Genomic DNA, 14,046 nt, shown 5'->3' on the forward strand with positions numbered 1-14,046 from the left:
AGCCTTTTCTGGGTTCGAGATATCTGGAGCCATTCACATTTTCGGTGCAGGGCTGCTGGAGGCACCGAGCTGGGACAACCGGGCTATGTTTGAAGTTTAAGGTGGCAAGGCAAGCAAGAAGCCCCAGTCTCTGTGCATCTGTGCGAGCAGTGTCATGGGTGGATGAGGCTGAGCAACGCCTTACAAGGCTAGCCCCTTCGGGTTGCGAGCTAACTGGAGATATACTCATATTCGAGCAGGGCTGCTGGAGGCACCCGGCTGGGACACCCGGGCTACGTTTGAAGTTTAAGGTGGCAAGGGAAGCAAGCAGCCCCAGTCTCTGTGCGCCTATGCGAGCAATACCATGAGCAGATGAGGCTGAGCAACAGCTTTCCAGGCTAGCCCCGTCTTGGAAAAATATATCCTGAGACTCTCGCATATTCGGGTCAGGGCTGCGGAAGGCCCCTGGCAAGGGTCCCCTGGGATATGTTTGAAGTTTGAGGTACCAAGGCAAGCAAGCAGCCCCAGTCTCTATGCGTCTGTGCAAGCAGTGCCATGGGCAGATGAGGCTGAACAATAGCTTTCCATGCTAGCCCCTTCTGGGTGCGACCTATCTGGAGACGTTTGCACCTTCGGTGTAGGGCTGTTAGAGGCACCCGGCAGGGACACCCGGGCTACGTTTGAAGTTTGACTTGGAAAGACAAGCAAGCAGCCCCAGTGTCTGTGCGCCTGTGCAAGCACTGCCATGGGCAGATGAGGCTGAGCAACAGATTTCAGGCTAGTCAATACTTGTTAAGTTATATCCTGAGGCGTTCGCATATTCAGGTCACGGCTGCGGGAGGCCCCCGCCAAGGACCCCCTAGGCTACGTTTGAAGTTTGAGATGGCTAGGCAAGCAAGCAGCCCCAGTGTCTGTGCGCCTGTGCGAGCAGTGCCACGGGTACATGAGGCTGAGCAACAGCTTTGCAGGCTAGCCCCTTCTGGGTGCTAGCTGTCTGCAGAGTTTCTCATTTTCAGTGCAGGTCTCCTGGAGGCACCCGGCAGGGATCTCCAGGCTACATTTAAAAATTGAGGCAGCAAGGCAAGCAAGCAGCCCCAGTCTGTGTGCACCTGTGCGAGCAGTGCATGGGCAGATGAGGTTGAGCAACAGCTTTCCAGTCTAGCCCCTTCTGGCTGTGGGCTATCTGGAGACGTTCGCATTTTCGGAGCACAGCTGCTTGAGGCACAAAGCACAGAGACCCGGGCTCCGTTTGAAGTCTGAGGTGGCAAGGCAAGCAAGCAGCCCCAGTCTCTGTGCGCCTGTGCGAGCAGTGCCATGGGCAGATGAGGCTGAGCAACAGCTTTCCAGGCTAGCCAATACTTGGTAAGAGATATCCTTAGATGCTCGCATCTTCAGTGCAGGTCTGCTGGAGGCACCCGGCAGGGATGCCCGGGATACGCTTGAAGATTGAGGTGGCAAGGCAAGCAAGCAGCCCCATTCTCTGCGCACCTGTGCAAGCAGTGCCATGACCAGATGAGGCTGAGCAACAGCTTTCAAGGCTATCCCTATCTTGGTAAGAGATATCCTGAGAGGCTCGCATATTCGGGACAGGGGTGCGGCAGGTTCCCAGCAAAGACCCTTTAGGCTAAGTTTGAAGTTTGAGGTAGCAAGGCAAGCAAGAAGCCCCACTCTGTGTGCATCTGTGTGAGCAGTGCCATGGGCAGATGAGGCTGAGCAACAGGCTTCCAGGCTAGCCCCTTCTTGGTAAGAGATATCCTGAGACGTTCGCATATTAGGGTCAGGGCTGTGGGAGGCCCCCGCCAAGGACCCCCTAGGATATGTTTGAAGTTTGAGGTAGCAAGGCAAGCTAGCAGCCCCAGTGTCTGTGCGCCTGTGCGAGCAGTGCCACGGGTACATGAGGCTGAGCAACAGCTTTCAAGGCTAGTCCCTTCTTGGTGTGTTCTACCTGGAGACGTTCGCATTTTTGGTGCACGGCTGCTGGAGTTACAAAGCATGGAGTCCCAGGCTACGTGTGACGTTTGAGGTGGCAATGCAAGCAATCAGCCAAAGTGTCTGTGCATCTGTGCGAGCAGTGCCATGGGCAGATGAGGCTTAGCAAATGCTTTCCAGCCTAGACCCTTCTGGTTGCGAGCTATCTGGAGACGTTCGCATTTTCGGTGCAGTGCTGCTAGAGGCACCCAGCAAGAACCCCTGTGCTATGTTTGAAGTTTGAGGTGGCAAGGCAAGTAAGCAGCCCCAGTCTCTGTACATCTGTGCAAGCAGTGCCATGGGCAGATGAGGCTGAGCAACAGCTTTCCAGGATGGCCCCTTCTGGGTTTGAGCTGTCTGGGGACGTTTGCACCTTCGGTGCAGGGCTGCTAGAGGCACCCGGCAGAGACACAAGGGCTACGTTTGAAATTTGAGATGGCTAGGCAAGCAAGCAGCCCCAGTCTCTGTGCGCCTGTGCGAGCAGTGCCACGGGTACATGAGGCTGAGCAACAGCTTTCCAGGCGAGCCCCTTCTGGGTGCGAGCTGTCTGGAGAGTTTCTCATTTTCAGTGCAGGTCGGCTGAAGGCACCCGTCAGGGATCCCCAGGCTACATTTAAAAACTGAGGCGGCAAGGCAAGCAAGCAGCCCCAGTCTCTGTGCGCCTGTGTGAGCAGTGCCATGGGCAGATGAGGCTGAGCAACAGCTTTCCAGGCTTTCCCCTTCTTGGTAAGAGATATCCTGAGACGCTCACATATTCGAGACAAGTGTGCGGTGGGGGCCTGGCAAAGACCCCCTAGGCTACGTTTGAAGTTTGAGTTGCCAAGGCAATCAAGCAGCCCCAGTCTGTGTGCACCTGTACGAGCAGTGCCATGGGCAGATGAGGCTGAGCAACAGCTTTCCAGTCTAGCCCCTTCTTGGTAAGAGATATCCTGAGACGTTCGCATATTCGGGTCAGGGCGGCGGGAGGACGCCGTCAAGGAACCCCTAGGATACGTTTGAAGTTTGAGGTAGCAAGGCAAGCTAGCAGCCCCAGTGTCTGTGCGCCTGTGCGAGCAGTGCCACGGGCAGATGAGGCTGAGCAACAGCTTTCCAGGCTAGCCCCTTCTGGGAGGGAGCTATCTGGAGAGTTTTGCATTTTCTGTGCTATGCTGCTAGAGGCACCCAGCAGGGACCCATGGGCTATGTTTGAAGTTTAAGGTGGCAAGGCAAGCAAGCAGCCCCAGTCTCTGTGCACCTGTGCGAGCAGTGCCATGGGCAGATGAGGCTGAGAAGCAGCTTTCAAGGCTAGTCCCTTCTGGGTGTGGGCTACCTGGAGACGTTCGCATTTTTTGAGCACGGCTGCTGGAGTCACAAAGCACGGAGTCCCGGGCTACATTTGAAGTTTGAGGTGGCAATGCAAGCAATCAGCCCCAGTGTCTGTGCGCCTGTGTGAGCAGTGCCATGGGCAGATGAGGCTGAGAAACAGCTTCCCAGGCTAGTCCCTTCTGGTTGCGAGCTATCTGGAGACGCTCGCATATTCAGGTCAGGGCTGCGGGATCACGCCGGCAAAGACCCCCTATGCTACTTCTGAAGTTTGAGGAGTCAAGGCAAGCAAGCAGCCCCAGTCTCTGTGCGCCTGTGCGAGCAGTGCCATGGGCAGATGAAGCTGAAGAACACCGTTCCAGGTTAGCCAATACTTGGTAAGAGATATCCTGAGACGTTCGCATCTTCAGTGCAGGTCTGCTGGTGGCACCCAGCAGGGATGCCCGGGATACGTTTGAAGATTGAGGTGGCAAGGCAAGCCACCAGACCCAGTCTCTGTGCGCCTGTGCGAGCAGTGCCATGGGCAGATGAGGCTGAGCAACAGCTTCCAGGGTACCCCTTTGGGTGTGAGATATCTGGACAAACTCATATATTTGGGTATGGGCTGCGGCAAGCGCCCGACAAAGACCCCCTAAGCTACATTTGAAGTTTGAGGTGGCAAGGCAAGCAAGCAGCCCCACTCTGGGTGCGCCTGTGCGAGCAGTGCCATGGGCTGCTGAGGCTGAGCAAGAGCTTTCTAGGCTAGCCCGTTTTTGGTACGAGATATCCTGAGATGTTCCCTTTTTCGGTGCAGGGCTACTGGAGGTACCCGACAGGGACCCCAGGGGTACGTTTGTAGTTTGAGGTGGCAAAGCAAGCAAGCAGCCCCAGTCACTGTGCGCCTGTGTGAGCAGTGCCATGGGCAGATGAGGCTGAGCAAGAGCTTTCCAGGCTAGCCCCTGCTGGGTGCTGGCTATCTGCAGACGTTTTCATTTTCGGAGCACATCTGCTGGAAGCACAAAGCACAGAGTCCCGGGATATGTTTGAAGTTTGAGGTGGCAAGGCAAGAAAGCAGCCCCAGTCTCTGAGCACCTGTGCAAGCAGTGCCATGGGCAGATGAGCTGAGCAACAGCTTTCAAGGCTAGTCCCTTCTGGGTGCGATCTATGTGGAGACTTTCGCATTTTCGGTGCAGGACTGCTGCAGGCACCCGGAAGGGACGTCCGGGATTTGTTTGAAGTTTGAGGTGGCAAGGCACGCAAGCAGCCCCAGTCTCTGTGCCTCTGTGCAAGCAGTGCCATGGGTAGATTAGGCTGAGCAAAAGCTTTCCAGGCTAGCCCCTTCTGGGTGCTAGCTATCTGGAGACGTTTGCATTTTCGGAGCATGGCGCCTGGAGGCACAAAGCAAGGAGTCCTGGGATATGTTTGAAGTTTGAGGTGGCAAGACAAGCCAGCAGCCCCAGTCTCTGGGCGCATGTGCGAGCAGTGCCATGGGCAGATGAGGGTGAGCAACAGCTTTCCAGGCTAGGCCTTTCTTGGTAAGAGATATCTTGAGACGCTTGCACATTCGGGACAGGGCTGCTGGAGGTGCCTGGCAAAGACACCCTAGGCTACGTTTGAAGTTTGAGGTGGCAAGCCAAGCAAGCAGCCCCAGTCTCTGTGCATCTGTGCGAGCAGTGCCATAGGAGATGAGGCTCAGCAACAACTTTCCAGGCTAGCCCCTCCTTGGTAACTGATATCCTTAGACGTTCGCATATTCAGATCAGGGCTGTGGAAGGCGCAATGCAAAGACCCCCTAGGCTCCGTTTGAAGTTTGACGTGGCCGGGCAAGCAAGCATCCCCAGTCCCTGTGCGCCTGTGCGAGCAGTGCCATGGGCAGATGAGGCTGAGCAACAGCTTTCCTGACTAGGCCTTTCTTGGTAAGAGATATCTTGAGACGCTTGCACATTCGGGACAGGGCTGCTGGAGGTGCCTGGCAAAGGCACCCTAGGCTTCGTTTGAAGTTTGAGGTGGCAAGCCAAGCAAGCAGCCCCAGTCTCTGTGCATCTGTGCGATCGGTGCCATGGGAGATGAGGCTCAGCAACAACTTTCCACACTAGTGCCTTTTGGGTGTTAGCTATCTGGAGACGTTCGCATATTCGGGTAAGGGCTGCTCGAGGCACCCGGCATGGATTCCGAGGCTACTTTTGAAGACTGGGTGACAAGCCAAGCAAGCATCCCCAGTCCCTGTGCGGCTGTGCGAGCAGTGCCATGGGCAGATGAGGCTGAGCAGCAGCTTTCCAGGCTAGCCCTTTCTTGGTAAGAGATATCCTGAGACGTTCGCACTTTCGGGACAGGGCTGCTGGAGGTGCCTGGCAAAGACCCCCTAGGCTACGTTTGAAGTTTGAGGTGGCAAGGCAAGCAAGCAGCCCCAGTCTCTGTGCATGTGTGCAAGCAGTGCCATGGGCAGATGATGCAGAGCAACAGCTTTCCAGGCTAGCCCATTCTGGATGCGACCTTTCTCGAGACGTTCGCATTTTTGGAGCACGGCTGCTGGACGCACCCGGCAGGGACCCCTAGGCTACGTTTGAAGTTTGAGTTGGCAAGGGAAGAAAGCAGCCCCAGTCTCTGTGCGCCTGTGCGAGCAGTGCCATGGGCAGATGAGGCTGAGCAACAGCTTTCCTGACTAGGCCTTTCTTGGTAAGAGATATCTTGAGACGCTTGCACATTCGGGACAGGGCTGCTGGAGGTGCCTGGCAAAGGCACCCTAGGCTTCGTTTGAAGTTTGAGGTGGCAAGCCAAGCAAGCAGCCCCAGTCTCTGTGCATCTGTGCGATCGGTGCCATGGGAGATGAGGCTCAGCAACAACTTTCCACACTAGTGCCTTTCGGGTGTTAGCTATCTGGAGACGTTCGCATATTCGGGTAAGGGCTGCTCGAGGCACCCGGCATGGATTCCGAGGCTACTTTTGAAGACTGGGTGACAAGCCAAGCAAGCATCCCCAGTCCCTGTGCGGCTGTGCGAGCAGTGCCATGGGCAGATGAGGCTGAGCAGCAGCTTTCCAGGCTAGCCCTTTCTTGGTAAGAGATATCCTGAGACGTTCGCACTTTCGGGACAGGGCTGCTGGAGGTGCCTGGCAAAGACCCCCTAGGCTACGTTTGAAGTTTGAGGTGGCAAGGCAAGCAAGCAGCCCCAGTCTCTGTGCATGTGTGCAAGCAGTGCCATGGCAGATGAGGCTGAGCAACAGCTTTCCAGGCTAGCCCCTTCTGGGTTCGGGCTATCTGGAGCTGTTTGCATTTTTGGAGCAAGGCAGCTGGAGGCACCCAGCACCGATTCCCGGGCTACGTTTGAAATTTGAGGTGGCAAGGCAAGCAAGCAGCCCCAGTCTCTGACCGCCTGTACAAGCAGTGCCATGGGCAGATGAGGCTGAGCAAGAGCTTTCCAGGCTAGCCCCTGCTGGGTGCTGGCTATCTGCAGACGTTTTCATTTTCGGAGCACAGCTGCTGGAGGCACAAAGAACGGAGTCCTGGGCTATGTTTGAAGTTTGAGGTGGCAAGGCAAGAAAGCAGCCCCAGTCTCTGAGCACCTGTGCAAGCAGTGCCATGGGCAGATGAGCTGAGCAACAGCTTTCAAGGCTAGTCCCTTCTGGGTGCGATCTATGTGGAGACTTTCGCATTTTCGGTGCAGGACTGCTGCAGGCACCCGGAAGGTACGTCCGGGATTTGTTTGAAGTTTGAGGTGGCAAGGCACGCAAGCAGCCCCAGTCTCTGTGCCTCTGTGCAAGCAGTGCCATGGGTAGATTAGGCTGAGCAAAATCTTTCCAGGCTAGCCCCTTCTGGGTACTGGCTATCTGGAGACGTTTGCATTTTCGGAGCACGGCTCCTGCAGGCACAAAGCAAGCAGTCCCAGGATATGTTTGAAGTTTGAGGTGGCAAGGCAAGCAAGCAGCCCCAGTCTCTGTGCATCTGTGCGAGCAGTGCCATGGGAGATGAGGCTCAGCAACAACTTTCCAGACCAGTGCCTTCTGGGTGTTAGCTATCTGGAGAAGTTCGCATATTCGGATAAGGGCTGCTGGAGTCACCCGGCATGGATTCCCAGGCTACTTTTGAAGACTGGGTGACAAGCCAAGCAAGCATCCCCAGTCCCTGTGCACCTGTGCGAGCAGTGCCATGGGCAGATGAGGCTGAGCAACAGCTTTCCAGGCTAGCCCTTTTTTGGTAAGATATATCCTGAGACGTTCGCACATTCAGGACAGGGCTGCTGGAGGTGCCTGGCAAAGACCCCCTAGGCTACGTTTGAAGTTTGAGTTGGCAAGGCAAGCAAGCAGCCCCAGTCCCTGTGCGCCTGTGCGAGCAGTGCCATGGGCAGATGAGGCTGAGCAACAGCTTTCCAGGCTAGCCCTTTCTTGGTAAGAGATATCCTGAGACGTTCGCACAATCGGGACAGGGCTGCTGGAGGTGCCTGGCAAAGACCCCCTAGGCTACGTTTGAAGTTTGAGGTGGCAAGGCAAGCAAGCAGCCCCAGTCTCTGTGCATGTGTGCAAGCAGTGACATGGGCAGATGATGCAGAGCAACAGCTTTCCAGGCTAGCCCATTCTGGATGCGACCTTTCTCGAGACGTTCGCATTTTTGGAGCACGGCTGCTGGACGCACCCGGCAGGGACCCCTAGGCTACTTTTGAAGTTTGAGTTGGCAAGGCAAGCAAGCAGCCCCAGTCACTGTGCGCCTGTGCGAGCAGCGCCATGGGCAGATGAGGCTGAGCAAAAGTATTCCAGGCTAGCTCCTGCTGGGTTCGGGCTACCTGGAGAGGTTTGCATTTTTGGAGCAAGGCAGCTGGAGGCACCCAGCACCGATTCCCGGGCTACGTTTCAAATTTGAGGTGGCAAGGCAAGAAAGCAGCCCCAGTCTCTGAGTGCCTGTGCAAGCAGTGCCATGGGCAGATGAGCTGAGCAACAGCTTTCAAGGCTAGTCCCTTCTGGGTGCGATCTATGTGGAGACTTTCGCATTTTCGGTGCAGGACTGCTGCAGGCACCCGGAAGGGACGTCCGGGATTTGTTTGAAGTTTGAGGTGGCAAGGCACGCAAGCAGCCCCAGTCTCTGTGCCTCTGTGCAAGCAGTGCCATGGGTAGATTAGGCTGAGCAAAAGCTTTCCAGGCTAGCCCCTTCTGGTTGCTAGCTATCTGGAGACGTTTGCATTTTCGGAGCACGGCGCCTGGAGGCACAAAGCAAGGAGTCCTGGGATATGTTTGAAGTTTGAGGTGGCAAGACAAGCCAGCAGCCCCAGTCTCTGGGCGCATGTGCGAGCAGTGCCATGGGCAGATGAGGGTGAGCAACAGCTTTCCAGGCTAGCCCCTCCTTGGTAACATATCCTTAGACGTTCGCATATTCAGATCAGGGCTGTGGAAGGCGCAATGCAAAGACCCCCTAGGCTCAGTTTGAAGTTTGACGTGGCCGGGCAAGCAAGCATCCCCAGTCCCTGTGCGCCTGTGCGAGCAGTGCCATGGGCAGATGAGGGTGAGCAACAGCTTTCCAGGCTAGCCCTTTCTTGGTAAGAGATATCCTGAGACGCTCGCACATTCGGGACAGGGCTGCTGGAGGTGCCTGGCAAAGACCCCCTAGGCTACGTTTGAAGTTTGAGGTGGCAAGGCAAGCAAGCAGCCCCAGTCTCTGTGCATCTGTGCGAGCAGTGCCATGGGCAGATGAGGCTGAGCAACAGCTTTCCCGGCTAGCCCCTTCTTGGTAATAGATATCCTGAGACGTTTGCACATTCAGCTCAGGGCTGTGGCAGGCGCCCGGCAAAGACCCCCTACGCTACGTGTAAAGTTTGATGTAGCAAGGCAAGCAAGCAGCCCCAGTGTCTGTGCACCTGTGCGAGCAGTGCCATGGGCAGATGAGACTGAGCAACAGCTTCCAGGCTAGCCCCTTCTTGATAAGATATACTCTGAGACGTTCGCATATTCAGGTCACGGATCTGTAGATGCCGGTCAAAGGCCTACGAGGTTACGTTTCAAGTTTGACGCAGCAAGGCAAGCAAGCAGCCCCAGTCTCTGTGCGTCTGTGCCAGCAGTGCCATGGACAGATGAGGCTGAGCAACAGCTTTCCAGGCTAGCCCCTTATGGGTTCGAGCTATCTGGAGACATTTGCACCTTCTGTGCAGGGCTGATGGAAGCAACCGGCAGTGACCCCCAGATAGGTTTGAAGTTTAAGGTGATAGGCAAGCAAGCAGCCCTGTTGGCCTGGGTTACGGAAACGTTGTGACGTTGTGACCCCAATATGAGTATGATCGTTCACCTTTATTAGTCAGCAAAAACAAGGTTTATATAGCAAAGCAATTACAGCATCTGATTAGTCAAACCCCCAATCCATATATAGGCAAAACTACTGCAACTCGTTGTGATTGGTGCAGAGCTGCATTGCGATGTGAAAACAGTGCTGTGGCAGGAAACAACAACGTGGCAGGAAGGAAGTGACAGTGTGGCAGGAAACGGTGACGTTCCCCCTGCTCCAGTGTCACGAGCTCGTCGCTCTGCCTTCCCAGCAGGGATTCGTGTGAGCCGCTCCCAAGGCTCACTTCCGGATCGGAACCTGGGTTGCTCAATGCACCAAGCTATGTCCCCTCTCGTCCAGCCAGGACTCTACAATTCCCCCTTCTTTTTTTTTGAGCAAGCCAGGCTTGCTTCGTCATCTTGGAGAGAGCCCTTTTAGGACAGCTAAAGCAAATACATATTATAATTCCAACAGCAAGTAACACGATACATATGCGCAAAATTTCTATAATTGAACTGTTAAGCCAGGCGGGCAGATTACCAAAGAGCGAGGTGAGCAGTCCATCAGAAAAAATCCCTGGTTTTGTTGTATTCGATTGGCGTGCTGTTCGAGCCATTGTAATTGCTTGTGGATGGATTTACTGTGATCGGACAAATTCATACAGCACATGCCTTCAAAATCCTCACAGCCATGTCCCTGGGCCAGTAGTAAAAAATCAATTGCGGCTCTATTTTGCAATACTGCATGTCGTAGACTACTCTGATCTTCTAGCAAGGATTGCAAGACTTTTGTGGTAACACTGGCTTGCTTCTCTGCCCAGCGTTCAGTGTTCGCCAATCTACTTCTGTAGCAGTGTTCCGTGTTCGCTACTTTCAAGGTCTATCTCCAGTACCAAGCCTGGGTTGCTCAACAGCACCAAACTATGTCCCCTCTCGTCCAGCCAGGACTCCACAATTCCCCCTTTTTGTTTTTTGAGCAAGCCAGGTTTAATTGATGAGGTTGTTGATGATGATGAGAGCTGACATAATTTTGGTCTTCAGCTTGCTACCACTTTTTCAGAGGCCCACACAAACTACAATACTAACAGATATAAGAACACAAATGCTAATTGAAGACATAGAGATGTGAAGTGCATACCACAACCTGCTGGATATAAAGAAAGATTAAATTAACTTGAGAATGATACATACTGATGGTAAATCTGTTACCTAGAATATGGGTGTAGATTGATTTACTTGTATTCAATTTTCTTGCTGGATTTACTTGTATCCAATTTTCTTCCTGTGTGGATGGTGGGACTAAAGTACCGCTTGACCACAACATATCATTATTGTCAATGGGAGGGGATGCATCTCATCGCGTTAGGCGTCGAAATAGCAGTGTATCAATAATATGAGCTCAGTAAATTTGCACTTGGGTTATAGGTATACTTATCACATATACAAACATCCATAACATTTAGTATTGGCTATCGATATTAATCACCTAGGTTAAGATCAATGTACCTAGAACTATGACTCATTAACTATATAGGCTAAAATTAATGTACATAAAAGCATAAAGCTGCAAACATCACCACATCTATTCCCTGCTGCATCAAATGCTTCCGAAGTCTTGATAAATCAGAGTTCAAATACAACAATCTAAAGTCAAAAACCAGAAATAGTCAATACCTGCAGAACTTACCAAACCAGAGACACAAAACAGTTACTTAGTCCAGACAAATCCGTTAGATCACAGAAACCCAATAAATCCATCAGATCACAGAAATACAAGCACTGTAACATAAAATCACACGTTCACGGTCGCGACCACACACACACACGCAGGCACACCAAGTTTTCAGCAAAAATCCAAATATTGCAAAGACAGGACTTACAATAATATTCAACATTTACCAGACAAATTCCCAAGCTTCAGTTTCAGGAAGAGTACTCTCTTTTCAATTCTGGATTAGAAAGGATGCTTTCCCTTCTCGTCAGGGATATAGCTCAATGCTGTGAAGCTTTTACTATGACTAACAAATAGGCAGCAAGAAACAATACTGGAAGAATGCTTTTGCCTTATTAATGGTTCCTGCTCATAACTTTTTGGTCCAGTGATCAGAGGTTCTCCCCGAGAATCCCTCGGTGCCAGCTGGAGGTCCTGCAATCCCTCGGACCATCGATGTTCAAGAGCAGCGTCCTACCTGGGTACCCAAAATCTATTACTAGAAAGCAGCAAAATAATTAACTTCCTAAAACTTAATGCTGGAGTTCTAGAAAGCAGGCGTTCTTTACTGCAGTACTGAACGCACAGGGAACAGTTCTACTCAAATGTGTGTACCGAAAAGACACTCTTACTAGATATTTATGCCATGTTAACATACATAATCATTACATTTCTGCAAAGTACTTATCATTCTCCATTTCTCCCCCCCCCCCCTTTTTTTTTTTTTAATACATATATATATTAATGTCTTTTGTACATGCATACTGGCACCTCTGGGCAGTTGTCGGGAGCCCTCAGGTGAAGGTTCATACTTTTCCTCACGGTGTCTGCTAGTTAACCTTTGCTCTTGTGCAGACGCAGTTCTAAAATCACATATACCGTGTCCTCCAAGACTGCTTCATTATACAAAAGCTGTTGTGGGAGATAATTGCCAAATATGCAAGGAATGTATTAATTGGTGTGGGTGGTGCACCCACTGCAGTCATCAGAGTACTTGCGTTTGCTGTAATTTTTTCAGTGTTCCCTGTGTAATAGGATCATCCAGAGTGGATCTCTTCTGCTTCCATGTCAGAGGTTGCTCCCTGAGAGTGAGCGTGGTCACCTCTGGCATCGGATTCTGCGTTACGTTCTTTCAGCTCATGATATAGCTTCACATATTTTGCAGGTAACCATCGAGGGCCTGTTGAAAGAAGAACACACGCATACCCTCTTCCCCACGTTATTAGTTCTACAGGAACTGTCCATTGCGATTCCCCAAATTCTTTATACCATACCTTTGGTCGAACCACAAATGGAGGGACCATCCCGAATTGACGGTCAGCTGCTGTTGTAAATAATTGATCATCAGAACGATTTTAAAAATTAAGTACATATAATGCTTTGTCTAACTGTTCCTGTGGGGTAACACTGCCCATGGGATTCCCCCTTTCTTTGTTTATTTAGCATAGCTTTGAGGGTCCCGTGGACACTTTCGACAATGGCTTGTGCAGTAGAAGAATGTGGTATACCTGTAGCATGTTGTATACTCCAGTCCTGTAACTCATCAGCTCGTAAACCACGAGGGTTCACTCCTGCACACGACGGTACGGGTGTAATACATTGACAGTCAGGGCATGCATGAACATTTGTTGTGGCTTGCCCCTGGGGCAAAGCAAATTGTTTATGCAAGGAAGAGGCATTTTGATGAAAGAAGTCATGAGATAATCGGGCTTGCTTAAAACTGTGTGGCAGTACTGCTGCCATTGTCAATTTATCTGCTACAGCCTTTCCTTCAGTTATTGGTCCTGGTAGAGTAGTATGTGACCATATATGCATTATAAAATATACATGTACACAATTTTCTAATTTCAATAGCAAGGAAAAAAAATTGTTTGTTATTGACTTCTCTTATCATTGCATCTGCAATGCGTTAAACAATATTCACAACATATGCAGAATCTGTGACAACATTGAGTGGTTCAGTCGAAAACAATTCAAAGACGTGCAAGGCCGCTGATAGCTTAACAATTTGTGTGGATCCTTCAACGACTAAAATAGATGATTACTAATCGGATGAATTTGTTTGTTTCCGAAACACTGTTCGTGCTCTTTTAATAGGAACAGAAACACATCGGTGTTTTGGCTGCAATGAAATTTGAGAGAGGGAATGTAACAGCTTATGTTGTGGAAGGGTATAATGTATATTATTTAAATAATCAGCTAGAGCGGCTTGCAGTGATAAGGATTCACTGTTTAATGCCACAAAGTCATCTTTAACCAGCAGCAGGCAAATAGTATCAACTTGCTGACAGTGATTCCAACCTTGTGCTGTTAAGGACACTATGATGTGTACCTTTGAGGTCAATGTTTTCATGGGCGTATGAGACAAAAAGATTCATTCCAGAGTCTTCAACTTCTGCGTGTTAACACACCGCTGATCGAAAAGAGGATAAGGCTGTAAAACAAAACCTTCATAAATGATATACAAATTTGTTGGCAATTCGACATTAATTCTGAAGGTAAAGGCAATTGCAATTTTATCTGAAATCTTTTGTAAAACAGTTTTTGCTTTTGTCATTGTTCTTCAGGAAAATAATAAATCTGAGTCCCTTTTAACAAAGTAAATAGAGGGGACAAATCTTCAGCTGTAAAGTCAATATTTTCACCTTTCAGCAGAGTGAACAACATCATGTAGGTAGACCATCTGAACCTTGGAAAGATAATAAAGTCCAGCTGTTTGTTCAGAAGGAATTCTACTGCAGTAATTGAATTGTATACATTTTTTGTAACCAAGTCCTTGAATGTCAGAAAGATGGTTCTCGCCGCGCCGCTTCTGGGCTGGCCGGGACGGGCCGGCGTGCTGGGATCGAGGGAAGGGGGGGGGGGAA

The sequence above is a fragment of the Opisthocomus hoazin genome, chromosome W (assembly GCF_030867145.1).
Source record: "Opisthocomus hoazin isolate bOpiHoa1 chromosome W, bOpiHoa1.hap1, whole genome shotgun sequence".
NCBI classification, from domain to species: Eukaryota; Metazoa; Chordata; class Aves; order Opisthocomiformes; family Opisthocomidae; genus Opisthocomus; species Opisthocomus hoazin.